Below are 13,712 nucleotides of genomic sequence, written 5' to 3'. Positions count from 1 at the left end.
GATGGCAGTAGTGGGCCAACGTATATCAATTCAAAAGTTTACACAGGATTTTCAATAAAATTTGTTCTAGCTTCAATATCTGTTATCTGTGGTAAAACCTTATTGCCAAACGCGGTCCCAATTAAAAATACATTTGAATTAACGGTTGCGGATGTTTACACACGTATAGGATGTCAGCCTCAATATCTGTTATCTGTGGTATTATAAAAATATAAATAGCCACATGTGGCAGCCCTTCAATTCTCTGTATGGACTACAAGGCGTAAAATGCGTGAAGTTATTCGAATGTAATAGAACATCCAACGTGTCCGTACCGTTCGTACCATTGAATTTTTTGGAATTATTGGAAGTAAACATTTTACTGCATCGCTGAGGCTACCTTACACCTCGGGAAAATTTTCCGCCGGAATTTGTTCCCCGTGTAGTTTAAAGGGGGCAACATTTTGATTTTCAGTGTTCAAATCCCGAAAATATCGCATATGCAAAAATGCATGGGGGATAAATCCGCGGACCAAATTCCCGAGGTGTGAGGCTTCCTTTATTAATGAAACTGTGTGTTTATGGCCAACGAACCACTGCTTGTTCGCAGATAAAAAATTTCTTTATTTACTCACCGTATGAGATTAGCGATCAAGCACAAACCTAATTAACAATGCCTATATACAATGCACACGACACTTCAATATGACTTCATTCTACATTTTTATTCCTCCACTATGAGAAAGTCACGTCTGCCCTGTACTCAGGGGGGAGTAAGCCTGTCATCCACGAACAAATCAAGCCTACTTAAGATGTATTATCTGGGCCTCGCCGCTTGGGAAAGGCGGGCCTCCCTGGGCCACCCCGCTTGGCAAGTGTTACATTTTTCGAACTGGAATCTTGTAGGATATTGGTTAACCTACACTACTGCTGACTAACGAAAAAAATGTGGGATTGTTTGTTTACATTTGCTTCATACTACATGCAGAGGAGGCGCGATGCACCGCATATTACCCCCCTGCCTGTACTTGACATTTCCTTTTTGCGTACGCAGCCAGTACCCTCTTGGACGACCGGTGCGCCCCTACCGACGAACACCAGCAACATGCTTTGCTTTGCCTGACAGGCTCTTTTGCCGCCGTTTGCTCGCGTGTTTTTTTATCTCCGATGATCGATTTTTCACCCGCCGGCAATCACGACTTGTCAAACAGTTTGATGAGAGAGCGCATCCTGTGCGGTAGCGATAAAAGTTTACCGCTGTGAAGTGAAAATTTGAAGCAGTGAAATTATTTTCTTCCCCATTGTGTTTTCTATTATGGGTAGTGCAAAGCTGGAACGAATAGTCTGCGGAAACTAGTGGTTCAACAGCGTTGAAGCTAATGATGGTGGTAAGTAGGTGGAGCTCATGTTCTAAGCAATAGAAGCAAAGAGGTTGCATACAATGCAAACTTGGACCTTCCGTCGGTTCACAAGCTTCAAAGAGGCGCAAATCGAATACGCTCAGTGAACATCGATTTTCATGTGTGAAAACCTGAGAGTGGGAACGAGAGAGCGAGCTCAAAATAAAAATAGTGGAAGAAGAATCGATTAAGAGCGGACAATGAAAATCGACCAATTTACATCCGTAGGTGGAAAAATGATCGTCGTCACCATTTTGGAAGTGACGGCTGCATAGTACAGTTCAGCAAATAATACGCTCGCTTAGAATAGTGATAAATAATATAGATAGCATTTCTAAGGTGCAGTTTTAGTTTCAATAAAGTTTTTCTGTGACTACTCAGCACTGTATTTATCCAGTTAATAAAATTACAATCATCTGAATTTTATTACATCCATTGAAAAAGGCAATTGTTGTACTTTAAGCTCTTTTAAATCTATTGATCGAATGAAAAGAAATTGTAAAGATTGTAGTGCAAAATGGCGTAGTGCTACACAGTAAAAAATGTTATACGGGCGATCTTTTGTGTAGTATAGTTATCAAGAGTACGCCGGAAAGATGCTATAGCCTTTTTCGTTTAGTGATACGCTGCATAGTTGAAGACGATTTAGTGAAGCGAATTTAGTTTATTAGGTAATAAATAGCGGCGTATGTAATCTCGTGCGGTATATTAGTTTTTTTTTGTAATATAAATTTGAACATGTTTATTATTGTCTAGTGATTTTCTCCTGATAAATTTTATTTATGTTCACAAGTATTAAACAAAGCGACGAATTTCACATTTTTAAGTATAGTTTTGAAAATTATTTTGAAATAAAAATGCCTTGGTATTATTCGATGTGGTGATATGGAAAGCGGCTCTCAAACATGTTATGACAAGATGTGTGAATCATCACATGTTACGGAATGTAGCATGTACAGAGCAGCGTTGCGACATTAAAACGTTATTTCAAGAGATTTGTAAGCCGTCTTTCCCGTCAATTAAATTAACCCTTAAATGCGCAATGTTGTTTTAAAACAACAAACCGAAAATACGTTTAATGTTAATAATTTCAATGGTTATTTAAGTTAAAAATATTTCCGACGATTTCTAAAAAAATCGCCTTGCGCCTTTAAGGGTTAAAGTGTTTGCGGTACTAATATCTCGGGATTGTCAATCAAGTTCCAGCTGAAAACTGAAGTAAGCGCTATCGATAATCGAATTTTCCTCCATTCCGGATGTGTTGCGAGAAGATAAAAAAAATCGAACCGGGGTTCGACTGTCGGAAAGCTGTTTCGCAGACGTCAAATCACTTGATGCACAGTAAAAAAATGGTTTATTTTTTCGGCGTGTATGTTGATTATAAAAATCAGCGAGCATATGTAGCTTTAAGCGAGTGTGATATGCCGCTATATTTTTAAAACAAGTTTTATGGTACTGTCATATATTTATGTGATTTTGAAACATTTTAGATTTCTTGAATATTATTGATACGACACAACTATGAAAATATGTGCAATTCTCGCGGTGCAGTTGTCACGTTAGGAAATGGGGAAAATGCCGCGCGTTCATTTTGGGTTTTACCTGGAAGAGCAATACTTGTTATTCGGGTATGATGATATCAACACATTTGGCCATCATTACACGTGGCGCCCCTAGTAAATGACGCGTTACACTTTTGTCAGTGTGTTTCATTCCTTTGGGAAAATAACGTCGCGGCCCTCCACGGAACGCGGCTATTCCTTTCGAATATGAAACGCTAGTGGAACTTCACTTTTATATACACACGAAATGAAATCATCTCTGGGCAAAAACTAACTCGTAAAAAATTTAAGAATGTACTCGCACTTCAATATTAATGCACATTCGAAATCAGTCCCTTTTGTTTGCTCAATCTCTTCAAAATAGCAATGCAATATGAGTACATTGTACATGAGTAAATTACAAATGTTTAATGTTATGGACGGAGTGCTTCAGTGCAAACAAAATATAGAGTCTTTCGTTTGTAGTAATAAAGGTCCATAGACCATTGAAGCGACAATCGACTTATTGGAATGTGACACAAGAAAACTTTTCAAAATTAAAAGTTATCGAAATAGATGTTACTTTGCTAATTTTCTTTCTCGATGGCTCTATTACAACTGGAGCTTGGCATGCTTTTCATCTTGGTGTTATTAACATTTCCACAGCTATTATTAGAACGCTTTTCTGAGCCTACTGTTGCTTGAAAATGTATCTTGTGTCGAGAATGTTTCCCACCTAAACATCATAGGCCGGAACGAAAATTAAATTTGTCATCTCCGGATTGGCAATCCGACGACTTAAATCGCAAGGCTTGTGGAAGACCCTTTAACACCTTTATTAACTTGAAAAAAAAAACATGAAATGATGCAAAAACTCTGATACAAGTTATGACACAATAGGATCAAAGCTTGCTCAAGTGGTAATGATGAGGATGAAAAATAGGTAAAAAATTCTCATAACCATTAAACGCCATGGAATCAAGCGTATATGTGATATACGTCAGCAAGCACGTTTTCTCATCATACTCTTTCAAGCGCATGTGGAGGATAGGATAGGACAAAACCCGTGCAAGAGAAAGATGACTAAATGTCAGCAAGCTCTATAAGTGCGATCGAAAAAGAATTTGAGAAATACCATGGAATTACTAGTTTTTGTTCCGCACAACTGTGTCAAACAATTAAATATCCAATTTACCTCAAGCGATAATAGCCGCAAGCTTGCCTGCGGGTTAGTCTCCGATTTGACGTTTGTGGAGGTCAACTGCACCCACCGTTCGAGCATTCTGACCAATGTGGCATATAAGAAGATGCTGATGAAGTGAATTCAAGCCATCTTATTTACCGCATTAATTGAAGTGACGACTGTATTTTAGTGTTTGTACGGGTAATTTTGCAATGATGATAAATTAATGTGTTCACCTTCTGCTTTGTTGGCATCAAGGATGTTATTGATCATTTAGTAATCTGCGTTCGATCATTTAGTAGTTTGTCAATAACTCACTCCAGAGGCTAAATTTCAAAATGTGTTGTATGGTGGACTTTTACTGCGAAGGTTTTTCTACAACCTTCTTTAATAGGTCGATGTTCGAATTCCACTGCTTAAGAAGTTACGGTGCTAATTTCTATACTTATACTAAATGATAACAAAATATGCCATCATTTATGCTAAGTTACTGCTACTAGCGCTATAGCTCCATTGTTAGTGAAATTCAAACAACGAACTGTTTGCCAGAGTTGTATATAAACCTTTGCACTAGAAGCCCTCCATACAACACATTTTTAAATTTAGCCTCTGGAATGAGTTATTGAAAAACTACTAAATGATCTATAACATCCTTGGTTGGCATTACATTCCCACTGGGACATTGCCACCTCCCAGTTTAAACCTAGTTGACATTTTTTGCATTCATGTATGATAAAGTTGTTCAACCCAACAGCTTCTTAGACCGGGTCGATTCTTCGTCCGGCCTAGGGTGTTTTAGGGTGGGAAACATTCTAGGTTCCCTGGATATAGTGTATCCATTGTGCTTGCCACACAAGATACATACTCTGCATTGGCGGGCATAGAAAAGCTGACCAAATTTTAGTTGAAATGTAGAATCATAGAAGAAGAAGAAGGAAGCTATTCATCTCTTTTCTAATATGCTTTTTTACCTTTTACAATGCACAAGGAGTCTCTAGTTCACCATAAGCCTTCAAATAACTGTGGAAATGCAGTCAGTTGAAAAGCATCTAATTGAAATGTAGTGTCATTGAAGAAGCATACACAATCAAGGCATCAACACCGCTAGGTAAAATAATTCAGATTTTTTTTGTAAATGTTATATTTTTTTAGTACAGTTAAACTTATTTCACGACAAAGTCCGAAAAAAAAATGAGGTAAATAGAATTGTTGAGAACGAACACTGTAACCTATGTACATGTTGGCTGTTGCGTCCAGAAAATCAAACGGTGGTTCAACTTGTTCTTCATTACTGACATCGCATCCACAATTCTGATATTGCCGCATCTTAGATAAGTTTTCTTTGTTGTATGGATGCCATTATGAGTTCATCAAATCTTCATTGGTAATGCGCATCATGCACACAATAATTAATTGTGCGATTATGATTTGTTTATTCGAGGTTTTTAAGCTTAGTTACCATGTGATGCATCCGTTTATTTTTTATTAAAAGGCACCGTACAGTACCGCTTAGAAATCATTACGTCAGGCTCAATTACGAGTACAAGCGAGCTAATGAAAGATGTTTTTTTTTCAATACGAGCAATATATTCAGCATAGACTACGCTCTCACCCAAAATGTTTTTGAAAATATGTCAATGAACAGCGAAAGGAGATTGAGTTTCCGTCGTCGTCGCAGCTGAATGATGAAACCCAAGAAACGTGTCGTCTATTCGCCGAAACATTCTCCAGCGTATTTACCAACGAAACTGTAAGTGATAACCAGGGCCCTCCTTAGCCGTGCGGTAAGACGCGCGGCTACAAAGCAAGACCATGCTGAGGGTGGCTGGGTTCGATTCCCGGTGCCGGTCTAGGCAATTTTCGGATTGGAAATTGTCTCGACTTACCTGGGCATAAAAGTATCATCGTGTTAGCCTCATGATATACGAATGCAAAAATAACTGTGGAAGTGCTTAATGAACACTAAGCTGCGAGGCGGCTCTGTCCCAGTGTGGGGATGTAATGTCAAGAAGAAGAAGAATAAGTGATAAGCAAGCTACCCTCGCTGTTATCAACGTGCTTTTGTTGGACACACGCTTGGTACATGCGGATGCAATTTCTAAGGCTGCATTTTTTTTTTTTTTTTTTTTAAGAATTTCTAAGGCTGCGTATCACCCGAAATCATCGAACGATCCCGGTCCAGATGGAATTCCAGCATCGTCTTTGAAGAAACATATCTCCTGCTTACTAGTACCGCTTCAGCGCTTATTTCGTTCGTATTTATCCAATTATTATCATGGAACCATTGCTCTCGCATTGCAAAAAACACCTCTGCTCAGATTAGCACGGTTTTACTGCTGGACGTTCAACGACCACCAACCTTTTATGGCTGACATCGTTTATCACTCAGCATGATTGAACGAGCTCAGGCAGATGTCATCGTGATCCCAAAACTCGACAGACCGACCTTCTTCGCTGGTCTCGATCGATTAATAGATCTCGAGCTGCTCCGCACCAGAGCAATGACGATTGCTGACACGCTTTTCAGTCGAATCGATTGTGAAGCCATCTTAGAGCGAATCAATATTAATGTTCAATAACGCACGCTTCGCAAATACATAATGCTTCGGTACTAATTACGACCTGCGAGGAAAAGTTAGTGGCTTACAACGGATCTTCAATAGAGTGGCATCGTTGTTCGACTTCAACAGCACACTCGACATGCTTCGTCGAAAGTGTTCGTCATTCTTTTCCGACAGGTGTCCGTGATACCGTGAAGATTAATGTTTATGTGCGGACCTGATTTGTATCTGTTTTAAATAAATAAATTGTTTGCAGTCCGTCAGAGTTCGACCAACGTCCGCAAACAACAATAGCATGGTGGCTTGCTACAGAGTGGTTACATAATTCACTTAGAGCGATAAAACCAATGAACCCTACGTGCTTCCTTGGGGGCTAAGGAGCAGTTGGAGAACTGTGAGAAGAGTTATCTACTACGATGACGGTTACTTGATGTTGTACTAAATATGACCGAAGCCATCGACTTGGAGCTTTTTCCATTTACAGATCGATCAGCAAACAACCGTATAGACTCGGTTACGGTTAGCCCAACTGGTGGTCCAACTTGTATCTCGTTAATCCGACAAATGTTATAAAAATTCGACTATTGCGATTTTACTCTGTGAAATTCTTTAGCTATCAGTACACTGTTTGTAATAATGGCAAATATTTGTCAAGTCAGCCTGATATCCATTTCGATTTCAAATCAGTCTAGCAGATGTTGGGATAAACTTGACAAATAATTGTCATGACAAACAGTGGATTACGGGCTTTACTAATTAACCTAAACAAACCCACAGTAAATATTTGAAAACTGATAGGGTAAAACGACCTATTACGGAGGATAAAGCATCGCGTCAAAACAAAATTAATTTCAAAAAATCTTTGGAAATAAGTCGAGTTAAGTACGAGACACTGACGAGGACCTTACTGTTGAGGTCGAAATACGTATACAATCAAGTGGTGGAATTAAATGGGATGGTACAAACATTATTTGTTTACAACATCAACAGGCTCTGTGTGGCCCCAATGATGGTCTTAAAATATAAAGTACATTTAGAAATCACAATCAATTTAAAAAAAGTCACAGTAGTAAAATTGCTATCTAGGTGTGTTGAAAAAAGTCAAAAACCTCCGACGTAACATATTACGCGATAAATGGAAGTCAAACAATGTTGCAACTCTGTTGAATACGCGTTGCAAGCCACCAATTAACCCCATGTAGTCCGTAATTCGTCCTTTGCATGTAGTCCGTAATTTTTTTTTTCTTGTTGGGTATTTTAATCACTGCGACCATTTGTTAGATCTATTGTGATATATTGTGATATGTAGTCCGTAATTCGTCCTCCGCTTTTGCGGAGTGTCCTTGGTCGAACATTCAAATCTATCTGCTCCAGAATACCTTCGCAGTCGATTCGTCCCTGTAGTATATCGGCGATCGTCATCGCCCGGGTGGTATCTCTCCTAGCACGAAGAAGTTCCAGATCGACCAACTGGCATCGGCTCTCATAGCTCGGTAGGCAAAACGGATCCCTCCATGGCAACTCGCAAAGTGCAAATAGCAGGAACCGACGTTGGACCGATTCGATACGTTCGGCGCCATTGTTGTACGCTGGGCTCCAAACTGCAGAGCTCTAGGGTAGAACGCACAAGAGAACAGTAGCTGGCTTTCAAGCATTAAATGTCGGAAAAATTCTTTGCAATCCTAAATATTAGTTCCAATGTCCTAGAAGCTTTATCGACAGCGTACGAGATGTGGTGCTTAAATGTTAGCTCTGAGTCCAGGACTACAACAAGGTCCTTGATGTGATTCGTGCGTTCGAGTGTCGTGTCAAGTAGGTTGTAGTCGAAAATTATCGGTTGTTTCTTTCGAGTGAACGTTATGACGGTGCACTTGGCTGGGCTTACGACCATACGATTTAGAGAACACCAGCTGGCAAAATGAGTGACCTGCCGTTGTAAATTAAGACAGTCAGTAGTTGAACTAATTTGGAGAAACATTTTCAAATCGTCAGCGTACGACATTCGAGGGCTTTCGATGATTAGATGGACGTCATTGAAAAAGAGCAAGAATAATAGTGGCCTTAGCCGTGCGGTAAGACGCGCGGCTACGAAGCAATACCATGCTGAGGGTGGCTGGGTTCGATTCCCGGTGCCGGTCTAAGCAATTTTTGGATTGGAAATTGTCTCGACTTCCCTGGGCATAAAAGTATCATCGTGCTAGCCTCATGATATACGAATGCAAAAATGGTAACCTAGCTTAGAAACCTTGCAGGTAATAACTGTGGAAGTGCTTAATGAACACTAAGTTGCGAGGCGGCTCTGTCCCAGTGGGGGATGTTATGCCAAGAAGAAGAAGAAGAATAATAGTGGCCCTAGATGGCTTCCTTGCGGTATCCCAGATGTAACTTGGAAACTATTCGATTCGCAGTCATCTAAAGTCACCATCAGTTGTCGACCAGTCAAGTATGAGCGGAACCAGCACAATAAATCACTACCGATGCCGTACCTGTCGAGTTTGGCAACAGCGATAGCATGGTTCAACTTGGCAAATGCTGCAGACAGATCGTTGTTGATAACATCGGTTTGCATCCTTCTGAGCATGCTGTTGGTGATGTACGAAGCAAGGCATAGCAAATTGCTAGTGGTAGAACGACCGGCGGTAAAGCCGTGTTGGTCGGGGCTGAGATGTTGCTTGCAGTGCGAATGTAATGGTTCCATGACAACGAGTTTGAACAGCTTAGAAACTGCGCTTAATGACGTGATTCCTCGGTAATTGTCTACGTTTCGTTTGCTACCTTTCTTGTGCACCGGGAACATTTGAGCGATTTTCCAGCAAGATGGAAATATTCCACTAGACAGTGACAAATGAAAAATACGATGAAGAGGGTCAAGCAAACAAGAAATTTGTTTTTTGAGGAAAGCAGACGGAATACCGTCTGGTCCTGGATAATAGGACGATTTGAGTTTTATTGCGGCCCTAGATATAGCGTCAACGTCGACATCTAACACGCCTAATGTTTGGTTGCTTAGTAGAACGTTGCTAGCTGCGAGTCTAACTTGGTCAACACTAATACGCTCATCGCTGAAGACACTGTCAAATTTTTCAGCGAATAGCCCACAGCGCTTCGATGGGGTTGACGCTGTTTCATCGTTGTACTGCATTGAAGATGGCAGACCAGATTCTTTGCGCTGTTTGTTGATGTAACTCCAAAAAGATTTCGGCCGCTTTTTGAACTTACGCTTAATACTGTGCTGGTAACGCAAAAAGTTCTGACGATTGACACGCTGGTATTCATGGTTGAGCCTCACGTACTGATCTCGCAGTGGTAGTGTCCGATACAGGCCTGGGAATTGTCGCGTTTGTCAGTGACACCTGACAAGATACATAAAAACATGGTCAGTCAAAAAACTTGTCAACTTCCAGTTTTCCGTCGCACGTTTGGATCCCCACGACCAGATGAAAACTTTTTTCAATCGCGACAATTTACTTTTGTTGTATGTCTTGTAAGAGCACACATCTGCGACAAAAGTGTGACAACGCATACACTTTCGGCTCTGTGCACGACACAACTTTGGTCCAGAAAAGTAAGCGTCGCATCTTCTGGTTGTCCATCTGCGTGGAGGAGCAATAGCAGCGGCCAAATTGGAAATATCATACTGAAAAGAGCACTTTATAATTAATTATTTCTTTGGTCTCTTGACAGATTTTCTATTTAGAAATAAGACATTTTATTCAATTTTTGCGTTGCTACGTACATAATAATACATAAACAAAAAAACAAGTGTCTCTTGCACAGAGAAAGATCCTCCAGTGTAGAATAACTGAAGCATTTAACGCAACGCAAGTTTGCTCGCTTTTCACGCGGTCTGTGGAGTTTTCGTACTTTTCAAGCGGGTTTTGTATTGATGCTGTTTTTTTAACCGATTTTGTTAACGTGGATTTGAAAAAAAAATCGGGGCATACGAAACAGCGATTTTTGATAAAGTCATTTTTACGCGGTTTTTGTAATTTACCCGGTTTTGACTTACGCAGTACAATCAATCGTCCGCGTAAATATCGACTTCAGTGGATTTTAACCGGTACACCGTTTGTAGCAATTGCCTGATAGACAGTAATTTCTCGCTTAACTTTTCAAAAGGACCTAAGTAACATTTTTTTCATGAATTAATTTGAATAGCGCAATCAACAGAAAAACATGAAAGCAATTGATTGCAGTACTCAAATTAATTCATGAAAACAATGTTACTTAGGTCCTTTTGAAAAGTTAAGCGAGATTTGACTGCAATATTTTATGTCTAAGAGAAATACGGAATTTTATTTAAGCGTATATCCTACATTAGGGGCAATTAAGGAACATTCGATACATTTTTGATTGATTGGAATTACTGCACGTTAACTTGAGCGGAGTATTAAATTTTAATCGCTAGCGACGCGCTGTTGTGGGCCGTACACTTATTACGGTGCATTTTCTGTGTTTTCAAACCCCCAATGTAAATTTTTTTTCTTACACATTATTTTTTATTTATATGGAGAGTAATAAAATGATAGTACTCCTTCCATAAGTGCTTACGTAATAAGTGTACGGTCATGAAACGCTCATGCGGGCTTGTTCATGCTATGTACAGCGTGATATGTTTTTTGGTTTGTGATGTTCAAAATACAACAGCTTGTGTGCTCGAGTGTTAATGGCCCGCTTAAAAGATTTCCGGATATAGATAATTTCAAACCATTCGCGATTTTAAACATACATTTTAGATATGTAATTAAATGACGCATTTTGGTTAAACAGGAGGAGCTGGACTTAAATCATCAAAATTCGACATATTATTATTATGCCGTACATATTAGCCGTTTTTATTATGAGCTCGACTTCAACTGCTGTAAAACCCAGAAACCACACCATTTCAGTGGTTTCCCCACATTTTGTCATCAATTCATAATGACAACATTTTGCTGACAACGACAACAATGAATCGACTGCTTTGAGCGTGCTTACAGCGGCACACTAGGAGTTAACTTTCTGAAATCAGTATGGCGAAAGGCATCTAAGGTTCGATTTCTCAAAATTAAGCACTTTAATCGAAAAAATATTTGGTAGGCGTAGTAGCGGACACCATCCCCCATAACCGATACCAAATAGTTTTTCATGAAAAGTTCCTAATTTTGAGAAAACCAGCGTTAGATGTCTTTCGCCATACAAATTTCTGGCGGTTAACTCTTGCTGGCTATTTTGTACATATACTATAGCGCCTGGATGTGGCTGCGGCGAGTAGAAAATCAGCCACTGCCAATAATTCATTGTCGCGACAAAATTCAAAGGTGACATGACGACCTTTTTTGTCAATAACCATGACAACTATTCTAATCCGTCTGGTTGTGCAAAACCTTAGTCGCGATGGAAAGCGTCACACGACAAATATATCGTAACAAAATAAGTATGTGACAAGATTCAAAATGTCTTGTCGGAGCGAGAGACCAGTAGTACGCTGTATCGAGCTACGTTTGTTAGGTTGTGTTGTCCAGTTTGAGGTGACTGTTTTCTCTTTGGTTTTGTCGCATGGTTTTTCTGTATGAAGGTGACAAATCCCAGGCCTGGTCCGATACTTAGTAAATTGCCTCAGAGCAGCTCTCTTAACTGTCTTAAGTTTTCGTAATCCGCTTGTCTGCCAGGGAGGTCGCGAATTGTTATTCAGAACTCTCTTTGGAACGTGCCTATCGATGACGTACATCATGACATGTGAGAAGGCTAGAGCAGCTTCATCCACATCATGCGTATTAAGAACGTTTCCCCAATCGATACTCGATAATACATCTGTAATACTTAAGTGGTCGGCTTTCTTAAAATCGTATGACACGGGCGCAGTACGTTCGATGCTGATAAGTAGTGGAGGGTGATGAGCAGCATTTTTGACCAGTGCGCAAGGTGCTGGCAAGATGAGCGGTGCATTGTCCTGTCTGCTTACAAAGCATAGGTCCAAAGTGCGACCGTTTTCATTCACAAAGCCGTTAATTTGGCTAAGAGTGGCTGAGCTGTAGTTATCTTAGTTTGGAAATAAATTATTTATCTTTTTTCACATTACAATAATCGAATAGGGTGCTTTTATACTCTAGTTTCGAAAATATTGCGTCAATTGTTTTAAATTTATGTTGTTATGTTTTTATCACAATACAAACAAACTACCGCAATTATAGGATGCAATTACCTATCGCTGCGATATTTTTTTTAGAGGTAAGCCCTATTGTTATGGAGAGCGATACAGCAACAATAGGCTCAAAGAACGCAAATTTTTAAAGGAAAATGTTGATTTTACATCATTTTGAATGGAATTTTGCTAAACAAAATGTGCTTAAGTGGTTGATTCGAACAGTTTTAGCGAATCCACATTTGTTTTGATGCTATTATATCCAGAATGGACTATTTTAACACTACCGCAACATTAGGACATACCACAACGATAGAACGTTTTACCCTAGCACAATATGTGTTAATACCGTGGACCCCCGGTAATATGACCGCTTTTAATCTGAACACTTTTTAATTTGAACCCCGTTGGTTTGAACATCGTACAAATTAAAAATGGTTCAAACGTCTTTTAGCACGTGGAGTCGAGAGAAAAAAATGAAACATCGTGAAACGGAACGCAGAATCAAAACAAACCAGAAGTAACCAGAAGTTCAAATTAAAAATGAACCCCGTTAATTTGAATGAGGTACCGTTCAAATTATCGGGGGTCCACGGTACTGTACGAGTCATCGGTTGATACTCCATGATTAATTAGAACTGGTGTAAATTGTTACATGATCCATGTGAATAGACGTTGTGATTTACCTGTTATAATGTTTATACCTGCGTTTAATACGCTGGGGCTAGACACTCCTTCTCCTATTTGTGCTTTGGTATGTATGTTTTGAAGAAACGAAGAAAAGCTACCCATGCGATGAAATGCTAAGATTCTCGTAGGTACCCAAGCATCAAATGTATGGAGGGTAGATATTTTGAACTCATAAAAGTGTTGATCTCTTATACATATCATAATTGTTGAGAAAAACTTTCAAACATCAACAAC

At 39.6% G+C, this 13,712-nt stretch overlaps 1 protein-coding gene across 9 annotated transcripts in view; it reads left to right on the top strand.

The window, feature by feature from the left end:
* The window catches only part of LOC134219640 (uncharacterized), a 63,944-nt gene that overhangs the window by 34,413 nt on the left and 15,819 nt on the right, over nt 1-13,712 (top strand). For 3 of the 9 annotated variants that reach the window (XM_062698444.1, XM_062698443.1, XM_062698435.1), the window contains exon 1: nt 1,183-1,367. The exons of 3 other annotated variants lie outside the window; for them this stretch is intronic. The gene's annotated coding sequence lies outside the window, so the exon portion shown is untranslated. Of the gene's footprint in view, nt 1-1,182; nt 1,372-1,664; nt 1,719-1,744; nt 2,051-13,712 lie in introns of those variants that run through there. 3 more of the 9 variants (XM_062698442.1, XM_062698441.1, XM_062698436.1) reach the window with 3 other exon arrangements.

This window comes from Armigeres subalbatus, chromosome 3 (assembly GCF_024139115.2).
Source record: "Armigeres subalbatus isolate Guangzhou_Male chromosome 3, GZ_Asu_2, whole genome shotgun sequence".
Classification (NCBI taxonomy): Eukaryota; Metazoa; Arthropoda; class Insecta; order Diptera; family Culicidae; genus Armigeres; species Armigeres subalbatus.
Note: the sequence above shows the minus strand (reverse complement) of the source record. Positions and strands in the feature narration are given on the sequence as shown.